The sequence below is a fragment of the Saccostrea echinata genome, unplaced genomic scaffold, assembly GCF_033153115.1.
Source record: "Saccostrea echinata isolate AGI-Se365-2 ecotype Australia unplaced genomic scaffold, CSIRO_AGI_Sech_v1 ptg000025l, whole genome shotgun sequence".
Classification (NCBI taxonomy): Eukaryota; Metazoa; Mollusca; class Bivalvia; order Ostreida; family Ostreidae; genus Saccostrea; species Saccostrea echinata.
In genome coordinates, this window is record NW_026889774.1 from 2,093,001 (window position 1) to 2,107,054 (window position 14,054).

Consider the following 14,054-nt stretch of genomic DNA (forward strand, 5'->3'; position numbering starts at 1 on the left):
CTGGCCATATTAATAGCCATTCTCTGTAACCACTTAAACTTTTGTGGCACGCATAGTCACAGCTTTTATTCAAATTTGGCTAGAATTTACCACCTCATAAACTACTCCAAAAAATATTATTAGATCATATGAATGTTAAGTAGTTACCATGGAAACGGTGTCTAAAGTTGATTTTTCCTGAAAAAATGCAATTTTTGGGAATGTTATTCAATGAAATGAGGCTACCTCAACTCATGTTACTCACAGAAATAAAAAGTATGACATCTGATTTTAAAAGGCATTTAAAAATATTGTTGGTATTCAGTCTATAAATATGAGAAATCTATTATCAAAATAGCAGACATTCACTTAAAAATTGAATTATCTCCCTTTGATAATTGTGAACTCTTTAGTGTGAGAGATAAAAAAAATCATTGGACAAAACTGAATGGAAGTTGTTTACATTGTCAGCATATATCCTGGATTTCAAGTAAAATCAAGTGTTTTTTTCTGTTTGTTTATTGTGCATACAAATTTTAACCTGTTTGTTTATTTCCTGGATGCAAAAGAGTAATTTTGATGTGTGAACAATGGCAAAATATAGTTTAATGTGCAAGACCACATGGTACAAGAAATTAGCTCTGTTAACATTCATGATATTGAAGCCTATGCCTCAAGATCTTAGGAGTTTCAAAATGGGGATAAAAAGATAAACTTAAGATATCAGAACTATATTGAATAGGTTATAGGAAGAAGTACAGTTTCTCAGTCAAAGTGATATATTACAATATTTAAAAACGAATAAAATAAACTGAATTTTAATGTGAGAGAAGTAGGCTTTTGATTTTACTTAAATAATTAAAGTCAAGCTACATGATCCTTCAAAATTGGAAGTTGAAAGTTGGATAAAGAATAGGCTCGGCAACAACAACAAAGTACAGGTGTATCAAGTTTATATTGAATGATATGATATATTAAGTTGATGCCTCTCATCAAAGGGAGGACCATTTGATTTTTTTTTGGGGGGGGGGGTGACAGATTTTAGAAACTAATAATCTGTTCTTGAAAATGTTGAAAATAAATAATCTGTCCTCGACTGACAGGAAAATAAATAATCTATCCTTGATAAGTGCTATATGTACAACCCCCACCCCCACCCACAGGCACTTGTTTCAGTAATAATTTTTTAACCCATAGTAACCCATAGTATAATAAGTATTATTATTATACTATGGGTAAAAAAATTATTACCAAATCAAGTGCCTGCCCCTCCCCCCCCCTCTCCTTCCCACGAAATAAAGTTTGGGCGTATTCCTTTTCTTTTTGGCTCTTCAGACTTTTTTTAAAGGTGAAACAGAAAATAAATAATCTCTCCTGGATCATCTTGGAAATAAATAATCAGTCCTTCACTACCACGAAAATAAATAATCTGACTAGGAAAAAAACACTCTTTACACCCCCATCCTAAAATTAAAGAACGAAAAAGTATATTTTATCTCTATTGATAGGCTACATGTAGAAAAAGAATCCACACCTACATTATGTAAAAACCAATTTTTAGTGAGGAATGTAACAGAAAACTCAAATCTTTTTGATTCCTCCTACTGTCTACCTTTATCTGTATCACAAAAAAGAGAGAAAAATTATGTGTGTATATTTCAGATTTTGATTTTTTATTCAATGATTTTGAAAACATTTACAAAGAAATTGATCATGTTGCTGAAGCAGGAATTTTCTTTAAGGGAAAGGTCTTTACCCAATTAAAAAAGAATTAAAAAAATTGTTAAGGCCAATAATAAAAATGTTTTGTTTGATTCCTGTCGATCAGTCAAAATTATACTTCAAAAGCTTAAAATCTTCTTGAGATATCGCTCGGAAATGAAAGTTTTACACACAAACAGAATGTATAAATTTTTGACATTGACCTTTGACTTTTTGACCTCAAAATCAATAGGGACCTTCTTCAGTTCATAGGTAGTTGTAGTTTAAAACTTCAATGCAAAAGCTCGAAGGCTTCTCGAGATATCGCTTAGAAATAGTGTTTATACAGACAGAATTTATGAATTCGTGACCTTTGATTTTAAAATCAATGGGAGTCTTTCCTAGGCCACAGGGATTTTTTATGCAAAATTTCATTGCAAAGGCCCAAGGCTTCTTGAGACATCAGGCCGAAACGAAAGTGTTACAGAAAGACAGACTGACGGACGGATGGACGGTCAGACAGACACAAATCAATATCCACCACTTTCAGTGAAAGCGGGGGACAAAGAGGCAAATTTTATATACCATTGTGACCTTGAACTTTGACCTTCTGTCTGTATTTACCAATTCATGTGATGCTACATGTAGTTATTGTCCACCAGAACTGTAATTTTGTTTATTCATACTGTTTAAAACAAAAGTTTTATATGGAAACTGATTGTAGATACCTATTGCCCTTGTCTGGAATTTTTTAAAAAAAGCATAAGTTTGTAACCATGGTAACATGAAAACAAAATATGAAAACCAAGTGTTTCTTTGCAGTTTATATTAGAACTATGTATGGACTTTCAAACCAATGTATTTTTTTTTTCCCAAATGTCCGCAAAATTTTATACCAGGCTTTTCAAAAGAACCTAAAATCTACAATTTTCCCCCAGAAAAATCCTACCTAAAAACGGGCAATATTTTTTCTATTAGGTAAAGTTACTCAAATACTAGAAATTATCTAAAGAACTATAAAAATGATGTTTTTTGGCAAAAAGGATGTCATGTAAATATCTTGTTGTATTAAAGACTTTTAATTAGTCAAAAAAGGGTCATTTTCATCAAAATTTAGCATTTTAAGGCCATGAAAAATGTATGTTGGTTGCCATGGTAACCATTGACCATAGCAACCATTTATTGTGAATTTTAGTTTCATACATCAATATAGGAATGTGTGCCAAGTTTCATAAAAATCTAAGATTTAGCGTGCCACACTCCCTATATATGAGTTTAAATGCTTACAGAGAATGGCTATTAATATGGAACATTGCCGTGCAGCGCCATGCGACATGTTCTGATGAACGACAATATGCACAGTGAGGGTAGGTACACATTGTCGCCGGCGACAAAATGAACAGAACGACAAAATGTACCGTCACAATTACGCTACATTGAATAGCATACCAGATACGTCAGTTTGATTCATACCCCAATTACATTCACAAAACAATCAAAAAACTACAAAAGAAATCTTTAAGGAACAATATCTGTGGGGCGACAGTATGTACAGTGAGGGTGAGGCACATAATGTCGCCAGCGACAATATGTACATGTGTTACTTTTCTGAAGGCGACAATATGTACTGATGGACGACAATATGTGCAGTTAGGGTAGGTACATATTGTCGCCGACGACAATATGTACAAAACGACAATATGTACCGTCACATTTGTTGACACATATTTTCCAAATCAACTAAAATGTAAAGGTTTATATGTTGAGTTATAGTATGCAAATGCTTGATGTATATACTATACTCAATTTATCTCTCCCCTATTCTCTAACTCAATTTACTTGTGCAAACTTTATTTTATAAAGAGAATAATATTCAATGAATTGAGCATACTGCTGTAACTTAAATATTGTATGCTACCCAAGGGGTGGCTAGTATTTCTGAATCCTCAGCATGTATACAGGTAATTGCTTCATCATCTAAATAAATCATCTATTTACCAGGATGCACCAATTAATTTGCTCTCATGTAAAATAGACCAGGCTCCTCTCTTTGTAGATACATGTACTTGGTGGAATAATACTTCAGATGAATGATCAGTCATACTTATCATTTATTGTACGTAAAGCATCTCATTAGCCTAACAATATAGGCAGTACACAGATAACAACATAAAAAAAACATAGCTGATTCTTCAGAAACACAAGTCTAGGTCCTCCAGTGTGGTAGGAGATTTCTGACTAGGCTAATTACGTGTAATTTACATTATAAGTATCTCACCGTCTTTGTTTTCTTCTTTATCTTTTTAAATGTTGCCGCCGTACAACTAGCTGAAATCTTTCGTAACGTAGTACGCGCTTGCTTATATAACCTACTATCCCCTGTCACATGACACATATTATCCAATGAAAATATGCCGTACGAACTATCAACCAATCAACAGCTTGTACGGGAAGCTGAGTTCCCACACAAGTTCCCACATAGAACTACTTTTGCCACACAAGCTGCCGTACAATATCGTAACAAATATAACAATATAAAAGTAACAACTAGAAATAGAATACATAAAATTAACTTGACTAGACGAATAAATTAATACCTTTAATGTTTATAAAACATCCCTAGGCTGTACAATAGGTACTGAACAATGTAGCGTATGAATACAGTAACTACCAACGATAGCGTAAACAAATGTAGTCCCGATTAAGCTGACTCCTCGTAAAGTTAATGCTGACAATAAAGAACTACCGGTACTTATAGCCTCAAAATGCACAAGAACTCAAATTAAAATGTAGAATCTGATCCAATATTCATAACTTGAATCATAGATTACTATAGTAAATATGTCACTAAACCGGAAGTGACGATCCGAGTAAAGTATGATGGCTTCCAAAACATGAAATGTAAAATTCACCCTCTTATCCCTGATATTATAAATCTTACGACTTTAAATGAAGCAACAACAGGTAAAATATGATGATAATAGCTATTACTAGAATCGTATCAAGATAAGCTGGCATATTATTTTCAATTAAATCGTAAACGAACAACTTTTCTTGCAGGTACATGATGAACATAGATTTAACAAGTATGAGAACTGGACGACTGCACAATATTACGTATAAAATAAAAAGATATATTGCAATATATTACAATATAATAAAAGAATATTGCTATATTCTAGGCTAAAACAACTCCACTTAAATGAAGAGAATGATAGTAGTCAGTTGAGCTGTATATTATTGCATGAAATTGACTTCTATGGATGTCATTGAAAAAAACTCGAGATATTCCTGGACACCTTGATACACAGGCTATGGCACAATTCATATGAGAGCCGTCACACTGTCAAAGCAGTGAGACTTGGTGCACTCACTTACTATTCTCCTTTATATCCAGGATCAACATCTGATGTTGCAATTGTGCGTCACAACAAAATTCTTGAGAAATTTAAGCCTGGAGACCTGATTTTAGCTGACAAGGGGTTTACAATCCATGATCAACTACCACAAGGTGTGTGCTTAAACATTCCAGCATTTTTATCTTCAAGAGGGCAGTTTACGAAGAAGGAAGCAGAACTGTGTTATAAAATAGCCAGAGCAAGAATTCACGTGGAGAGAACTATTGAGAGAATAAAAAACTTTGAAATAATTCGCCACATACCAGCAACCAACAGGCCATTATCGACAAAGATATTTCAACTTTGTTCTGCATTGGTCAATTGTGCAAGCTCCTCTTTTGAAAGAAATTTCATAGTGCACTGTATATTTATAACGTATTAATCATTTTGATTCAACTTCAATATTGTTCATGCAACATTTTAGGATGTAGAATGATGTACATAGTCATAGTCTAGCATATTGATTTTTGCAAATCCTGTAATGAGACTTCTAACATACTGTAAAATTATTATATTAAGCATGCACTTAAATGCATTTCTGAATGTCTATATTCATGGATATCTGTAAGACATTTAGCTACATGTATGTACTACAAATGAACATCAAGAAGTTATACTATTGGCATGATTGTAATAAGCATTGAGCCCTCTACCAAAATTGTGAAATTCGTGGCCCTAAAATCAGAAGATCTGGTGCTAGGGCGGGACTCTGTTGAATATATAGTGAAAGGGCATTATTTATTTAAAAGTCGTCTCCTCTGTTCCAGGGTATTAAGCAAAAAAACTAAATGCATCTTAGTTATGATGAACAATGATACTTCTTCCAAAATTTTGATTTTCATGGCCTTTGGGTCAAGGTTTCTGGTGTTAGGGTGGGGTCCTATTGATTATATAGTGAAAATGCATTAATTCTTTGAAAACCTTCTCCTCTGCTCCTGGGTATTAAACAAAATAACTAAGTACATAGTTATGATGAAAAAAGTGCCTCTTCTAAAAATGAATTTTATTACCCCTGGTTCAGGGGTTCCGGTGTTAGGGTGGGGCTCTATTGGATATATGGTGAAAATGCATTAATTCTTTGAAAGTCTTCTTCTCTGCTCCTGAGTATTAAATAAACTAAATAGGTACATAATTATGATGAGCAAAGGTAGCTCTTCCAACTGAAGATTGTGAATTTTATGGCCCCTGGGCCAGGGTTCTGGTGTTAGGGTGGGGCTGTATTGATTATGTAGTGAAATGTATTAATTCTTTGAAAATCTTCTCCTCTGCTCCTGGGTATGAAGCCAGTGAAATATTAAGTTCATATTTATAACAAGGAAGGGTGCCCTTTTCAAAATTGTGAAAGATGTGGCCTCAGTGTCAGGGGTTCCAAGGGGGTAGGCTCTTGTGATTATATGGTGAAAATGCATTAATTCTTTGAAAATCTTCTCCTCTGCTCCTTTATATCATTAAGCAAGGGTGTCTCTTCCAAAATTGTAAATTTCATGGGTCCTGGGTCAGGGGTTCTGGTGTTTTGGGTGGGTCTCTGTTGATTATATAAGAAAAAATGCACTTACTTTTAAAATCTTTTCCTCTACCCCTGAGTATTAAGCAACTAAATGCAATAATATAAATGTAAATGTATAAATACAAATATATGTGCCTGTCCTTGCTTCTGGGTATCTAGGAGGCAAACAGAGTTCAAAATTTTAGTAAGTGAAGCAGATGAGTTACTCCCCTTTGGCAAATTGTATTAATCGAGAAATCCTTGTATATAATTTAATTGCAGAATGAGAATACAAGAAAGAATGTTTTATATATATATATATATATATATATATATATATATATATATATATATATATATATATATATATATATATATATATATATAAAACAAGTAAAAATGAATGTTTGGTTTAAATGAGCAGAGCATGCTGAAAGCCAGATTCTTATAACTGGGCTATGTATTTTTTCTGTAACATCTGATTCCGTTAATTCCTGTAATAACAATCAAAGAAAGTAATCATGAGTCATAGTCATGAAACTTATGAATTAGTCGATTAAGGGGACGAAGGACACATGGTCACATGACTGTTTATCTACGTCATAGTTTCCATTTATATATAGTGCAAAACGTGTGAACCATCGGTTCTTGTACAGATTTTTGACAATTTATTTTACTTTAATTGCTATCTAATATGAAAATAATACAAAAATTTAACATTCTTGTAAACATTAACAAATTACGGAATATGTTGTTCCACTCCTCTGATTCCCTACACTGCGTGTCCAACAAGTCGGTGACGTCATACACGATCTGTTAGTACAGCAAGAACATACTCGGTAAATACACTGGCAGTATTATTGTGTAAAACAGGTCATAATCAATATATTATGAGATATTTTGAGAAACGGGGAACATAAAAATTATTTTTGTATGGCTGATGACGGAAATCTTATGTAGGTCTATCTTATTTCGTTTATTTAACTTACGTGTGACGTCATAGTTGGTTTTTCCCGTACTCGAGAAATGTAAACATGTTCGTTTTTGTCATGCTTATGTCTTGTTTAACGATGTCCTGAGAAGTATTAAGGTCAGCTTCACCATTCGATGTTTTTACAGTTAAACAATAAAATGAAGGACTTGCATTTCAACGTAAATTTTCAAAAATTAAATGATAGAATTTTTTGCTAATTAATTTTTTTGTTGTTTAAGTTGTCCTAAAAAGTACGTAATTTTCCCTACCCAGATGCAGTGTAATAGAAGAAACTTGCGTTTTCGAATTTTAAACCCTATTCATACTCTGAAATATTTTAAAAGATACATGTCCACTGAGATATTTTTTATTTATGCATAAAAAATCCAAATATGGACAGAGTAATTAGCCCGCAAATATGGAGAATCAAAACTCCACTCAGACACTGTAGGGCGTAGTATTTGTTAATCAATATCTCTAAAATAAGGCAAGAAACCTAATGTTATGACTGCTTTAAGATATGTGGGACATACTAGATAGGAAATATACAAAATATGAAAAAAATTGAATGACAAGTATTTTTTCAGCTCAAGGTCCTTCTTCCCCTTAAATCCATAAGAAGCCGTTGTGCTTACATGTATTTCAATGTCAAAAGGTCTGTTATACGAAGGACGTTCAATATATGATTAAACATACGATTATACCATACTAAATATAGATTTTATTTTTTCGAAGTCTAATACTTCTATTAAGAAGTCTAAATCACTGGAAAAAAGCATGATTATCTTATTGTGTCCTATAAATGTAAGACATTTACTTTTTTAAAAAGTTGGGATCAGTACACTGAGTTGAAAAATAAACAAAAAAATGTCTCTGAAGCAGACAGCAATTAAACATTAGCTGTTTGTGAAAAACTGTGCTACATTACAAAAATAGCCAACGGACACATATGAAGGTATGGTTTTGATATATAAAAGGTTACTCTATCATATAGTAAAGCATAGGAAAGGATAAAAAAATTCCAAATTGAAAAGGAGAGGTTAAATATGACATTCGACTTAGTCGATTGAAATGTTCAGCGACACAAGAAGAGCTCGATATTGTGAGAAACGTATCAACATATGCCAAACTTACAGTGAAATGAATTGCTAAGACACTAAACTTTTCACCCAAAACAGTTCATAAATCCCGGCAAAGGAAATGAATCTGAAGAAAATTGCTGCTAGATTGTTGTCACTTAGCTGCTTACAGATGCCCAAAGAAAACGATTTAAAATTGCCAATGAATTTTCAACACTTCGACAAAAAATAAGTATGTTAAACTTATTTAAATGGGTGATAAAACATGGATGCACAAAGTTAAACCTTAAATTAGTCAGGTCGTTAATAAAAGAGAAGCATGAACTCCAAAACTGTGTTTTAATCGGCCGCAGAAGCAGCCAATCTATTCGTGGTTGTGTTATAAAGTGCACATGGGAAATGAGAAGTTATTTAAAATTTGTTAATATGAACATGCATAAAAATTATGAGTTAAATATTTCAAAACCTTGCTTTAAACTAAGTCTTAATGGTTATTATTATGTTTCAATTAAAATTTTTACATCTTATCAGGTAATGATTAAATTAGGATTATGTAGAGAGCATTTGCAGTAAATATTCCCCAACATGGAAGTGTGTTGGATATGAATACAAATCGTTATTATTTCCGTATAATAATTACAATGGTATAAATTTAAAAGTTGGTTAAAGTAGCAAATGTTGTTATGCCCCCGTATCGAAGATTCGGGGGTATATAGTTTTTGCCCTGTCTGTCCGTCCGTCCGTCTGTCTGTCTGTCTGTTTAACATTGCCAATAACTTTTGATTGGTTGGAGCTATGGCTTTCATATTTCAGAAGTGTATTCCTTGTGACAAGACCTTTCTTTGGGTACCACCATAGTTGACCTTTTGACCCAGTTTTGCAACATTTTACCCAGCTTTAACCTTGGCCATAACTTTTGAACCATTGGTGCTAAGGCTTTCATACTTCACATTAGTAATCCTTGTGACAAGGCCTTTCTTTGGATACCAACATCTTTGACCTTGACCTTGGAGTTTGACCTACTTTTGGAAAACTTTAACCTTGGCCATAACTATTGAACGGTTAGTGCCAGGGCTTTCATACTTCACATAAATAATCCTTGTGAAAGACCTTCCTTTGGATACCAACAACTTTGACCCTTTGACCTTGGAGTTTGACCTACTTTTGAAAAACTTTAACCTTGGCCATAACTATTGAACCATTGTTGCTAAGGCTTTCATCCTTCACATTAGTAATCCTTGTGACAAGGCCTTCCTTTGCATACCAACAACTTTGACCTTAACCTTGGAAATTGACCTACTTTTGGAAAACTTTAACCTTGGCCATAACTATTAAACGGTTGGCGCCAGGGCTTTCATACTTTACATATGTAATCCTTGTGGCAAGACCTTCCTTTTGATACCAACAACTTTGACCTTGACCTTGGAGTTTGACCTACTTTTGAAAAACTTTAACCTTGGCCATAACTATTGAACCATTGGTGCTAAGGCTTTCATACTTCACATTAGTAATCCTTGTGACAAGGCCTTCCTTTGGATACCAACATCCTTGACCCTTTAACCTTGACCTTGGAGTTTGACCTTCTTTTGGAAAACTTTAACCTTGGCCATAACTATTGAACGGTTAGTGCCAGGGCTTTCATACTTCACATTTGTAATCCTTGTGACAAGACCTTCCTTTGGATACCAACAACTTTGACCCTTTGACCTTGTTGTTTGACCTACTTTGAAAAACTTTAACCTTGGCCATAACTATTGAACCATTGGTGCTAAGGCTTTCATATTTCACCTTATTTATCCTTGTGACAAGCCCTTCCTTTGAATACCAACAACTTTGACCTTGACCTTGGAGTTTGACCTACTTTTAGAAAACTTTAACTTTGGCCATAACTTTTGAACCGTTAGTGCTAGGGCTTTCATACTTCACATATGTAACCCTTGTGACAAGACTTTCCTTTTGATTCTAACAATTGTAATCTATTGACCTTGACCTTGAAGTTTGACCTACTTTTGAAAAACGTAAAACCTTGGTCATAACTTTTGAACGATTGGTGCTTCAGCTTTTATATTTCACCAGTATATTTCTGGTGAGAAGGCCTTTCCTTAGGCACCATTCATTTTGACCATTTGACCTTGACCTTTATGTTTGACTTATTTTCGAAAAACTTTAACCTTTTCCATATCTATTCAATGGTTGCTGCTAGGGCTCCCATATTCCACAGGTATATTCCTCGAGACAAGACCTTACTTTGGGTACCAACATATTTGATTTGCATTTAAGAAAGTTTAACCTTTGCTGTAAGTTGCCATACGGGGGCATCAGTGTTTCATAAACACATCTTGTTTTGAATATAATATGGTAGCATATTTCTGCCCCCTACATGCATGATAAATTATGTTAACATGCAGAAAAAAGTACGTCAACATGCAACGTACACTCTAATTATGTCTACATGCAAAATGTTGACATGCAAGTTACCAATCTTATTTAGAGAATCTGATTTTAACATTGGTAAATTTACTTTCTTAGGCCATTATCTGAAATCAAACGTCTGAAAAGCAACATGATCAAAATATTTTAAGAAAGAATCTACTAATAATATAATTTTAATTAGTGAAAATTCTGAACTTATAATTAAACTTAAGAAATGGCAAATTTTGTATGAATATCACAGGCCAGTTGAAAGCTATTTCAGTTTCGAGGGGTACAACCTAATATTTATTTGGGGGGGGGGGGGGCACTACTATGCAGAAATTCCTTGACAAGCAAAAAATGGGGGACAAGCACATAGTATTCTATATGTCTATACATAGTATTCTATATATCGGCAAATTTATTGGGGTCACCCTCCGTTCATACGGCCATGTATCACTAATTAATCCATCTAAAAGAATTCATAATAAAATATACTTGTATTTGTTTATTTTCTTATTGTTGGAACAATACGTATGCGTTGGATGTAAGCCAATAATTTCAAGATGGGGCATTTAAAAAGATTAAATGCTCAAATACTTCTTAAAATGAGCGTAAGAGCACATGCTTTATCAAGATACAGGCTTTCTTTATTGAAAATCAATGACTAAAGTATTCTAAAATTCTTATATCTTTCCTGCTCTTCCTTCTTTTCTTCAAATATTTAAAGTGATGGGGGTTGCACCCCTTCCACATAGACGAATGTATGCCACTGTCTTTAAGAATGCTTACATGTATCAGCGTATTAATTCATTTTAAACGTTTTAATATATTTGGAACTTTCTTAGGCCATTATCTGAAATCAAACGTCTAAGAAGCAACATGATCAAAATATGTTAAGAAAGAATCTACTAATATTATAATTTAGTGAAAATTCTGAACTGATAATTAAACTTAAGAAATGGCCAAATCTGCTGACAAATCGACAAAATGTGAAACATTTATTCATACATGTAGCATACGTTCAAGGATCTGCTAGACTTTTTTCTTCAAAAGAATTAATAAAAATGCACGTAGAAACATCTTATAAATATACATATTATATATATATATATATATATATATATATATATATATATATATATATATATATATATATATATATATATATATATATATATATATATATATATATACATGTATAGATATATATATATTACAAAACATTTTTCATTTTGAAAATACAACGGTAGTTACATGTATCCTTGCAATGACATTCTCGGACTTTTTAGTCAAACGACAGTCAACTTGTCTATATCCACATAACATAAACTTTTCAATCGGGAGGCCGTGGTTCGATTCTAATCCGTCACGCCACGTAAAACCTAAGATGTGAAATAGCTAGAGACTTCATTCGCAATGCGCCAGGCACTAAGTGTGAAAGTCACGGGTCTTTCGGATGAGACCTTTTAAAAAAACCTTTGTCCCGCGTCACGGTCAGCGTTGGCACGATAAGGAATTCTCGAATGGGACGTAAAACACCAAAACAACATAAATCAATCAATCATTCACATAAACCTTTTTGGTCGGAGAGACCAGTTTTGCTGAGAAATGTCAGAAAACTCATGAAATGTGCAAGCTTTAACCTGATTTGATTTTTATTGCACCATCCGAATTACGATGTCTTAGGAAAACCCCGACCTATGCGAGAATTCTCGTTATCATTCAGAAAGTGTCCCTAAGCAGAATCCATCAAGAAAGCGAGTTTCGTGCTTTGTTATGATCGTAGTTTAAAAAAAATATATCTTTTCACAGTTACTCTGGGGGTGCCTGATTACCGTCTTCCTTGGAAGACGGTATACAGAGTTGAAGTATTTTACAGTCTTCGAACTGTGCACTTCCTCTCTTTTTTGATTGGTAGAAATTGCATGATGAGAAAATTTTCAATTATTTCATTGGTTGAAATGCCGTTCAAGGCAAGGGAGATAATTTTCTGATGATCTAATTTTCGTACGACTTAACAATTTTTCAAAATTTTCAATCGTAAAAAAATATGACAAAACGAACAGTGGAAATTGGCAGTAATTAATTCCAAATAACATGCTAGTTTTTTTTATAGCAATTACCAAAAACGTTTCTATATATTCATTGTTAATAGAATTGATCTTTACTGTATGCAAGCTTTACAGCTTGTATGTATTCTTTTTCCCTTTGTTTTGCACTGTCTTTCTAATTTCTATAGCACTCAGCACACCTCGGCCGATTCGCACCACATATATCAAAAATGACGGAATCAGCCGACGTTTGCCGAATGATCTCGACAACAGAGTCGAAGTTTACGGAGACAGCCGAGCATGCATCTGTTAACCTTTCACTTGGCAGGGCTTATTTCAGAAAAAAACTAATGAAAAAATACAAAGCTAAGAATTTTTCAAGAATTATACGTCCTGACATGTTACTATTTAAGGTTGTTTCTAAAGACGGTAAGCTTTTTGTAAAAGCTCTACTTGTGTCGTATTCTCACTCATTCAGGTACACACACGTTCTAGGCGATTTTTGTATCACGAACCCGATGATAAACCTTCTTTTATGCACCATGTTATGATGTCCAATAATAATATAATGTTAAATTATCAGCATATAATGTTAAAGTATCGACATATAATATTAAATTATTAGCACATAATGTATGTTATGATATCACATGACTTTGCAGATCACGTGACGGTCATTTATAATTTTTTGAAGTGTTTCATATAAATCGCTTCGGCGTAGCTGATTAACACAATAATTATTAACATTTTGTTATATTAATAAACTTATCGTATCCTTATGTATCCGAAATGTGCTTGGGAAAAGTCACAGTATTACTTAGATACAAAATATTTCCTGAGAAATTCAATTAACGAACAAATTTGAGGGTTTTTTCCACACAATATCGTAATCTGTATTAAAATAAAGCCAACACACATTTTTCCCAAGCAAGATTCAGTTAGAGAACAACCTCTTTTTACAGATTTCCACAA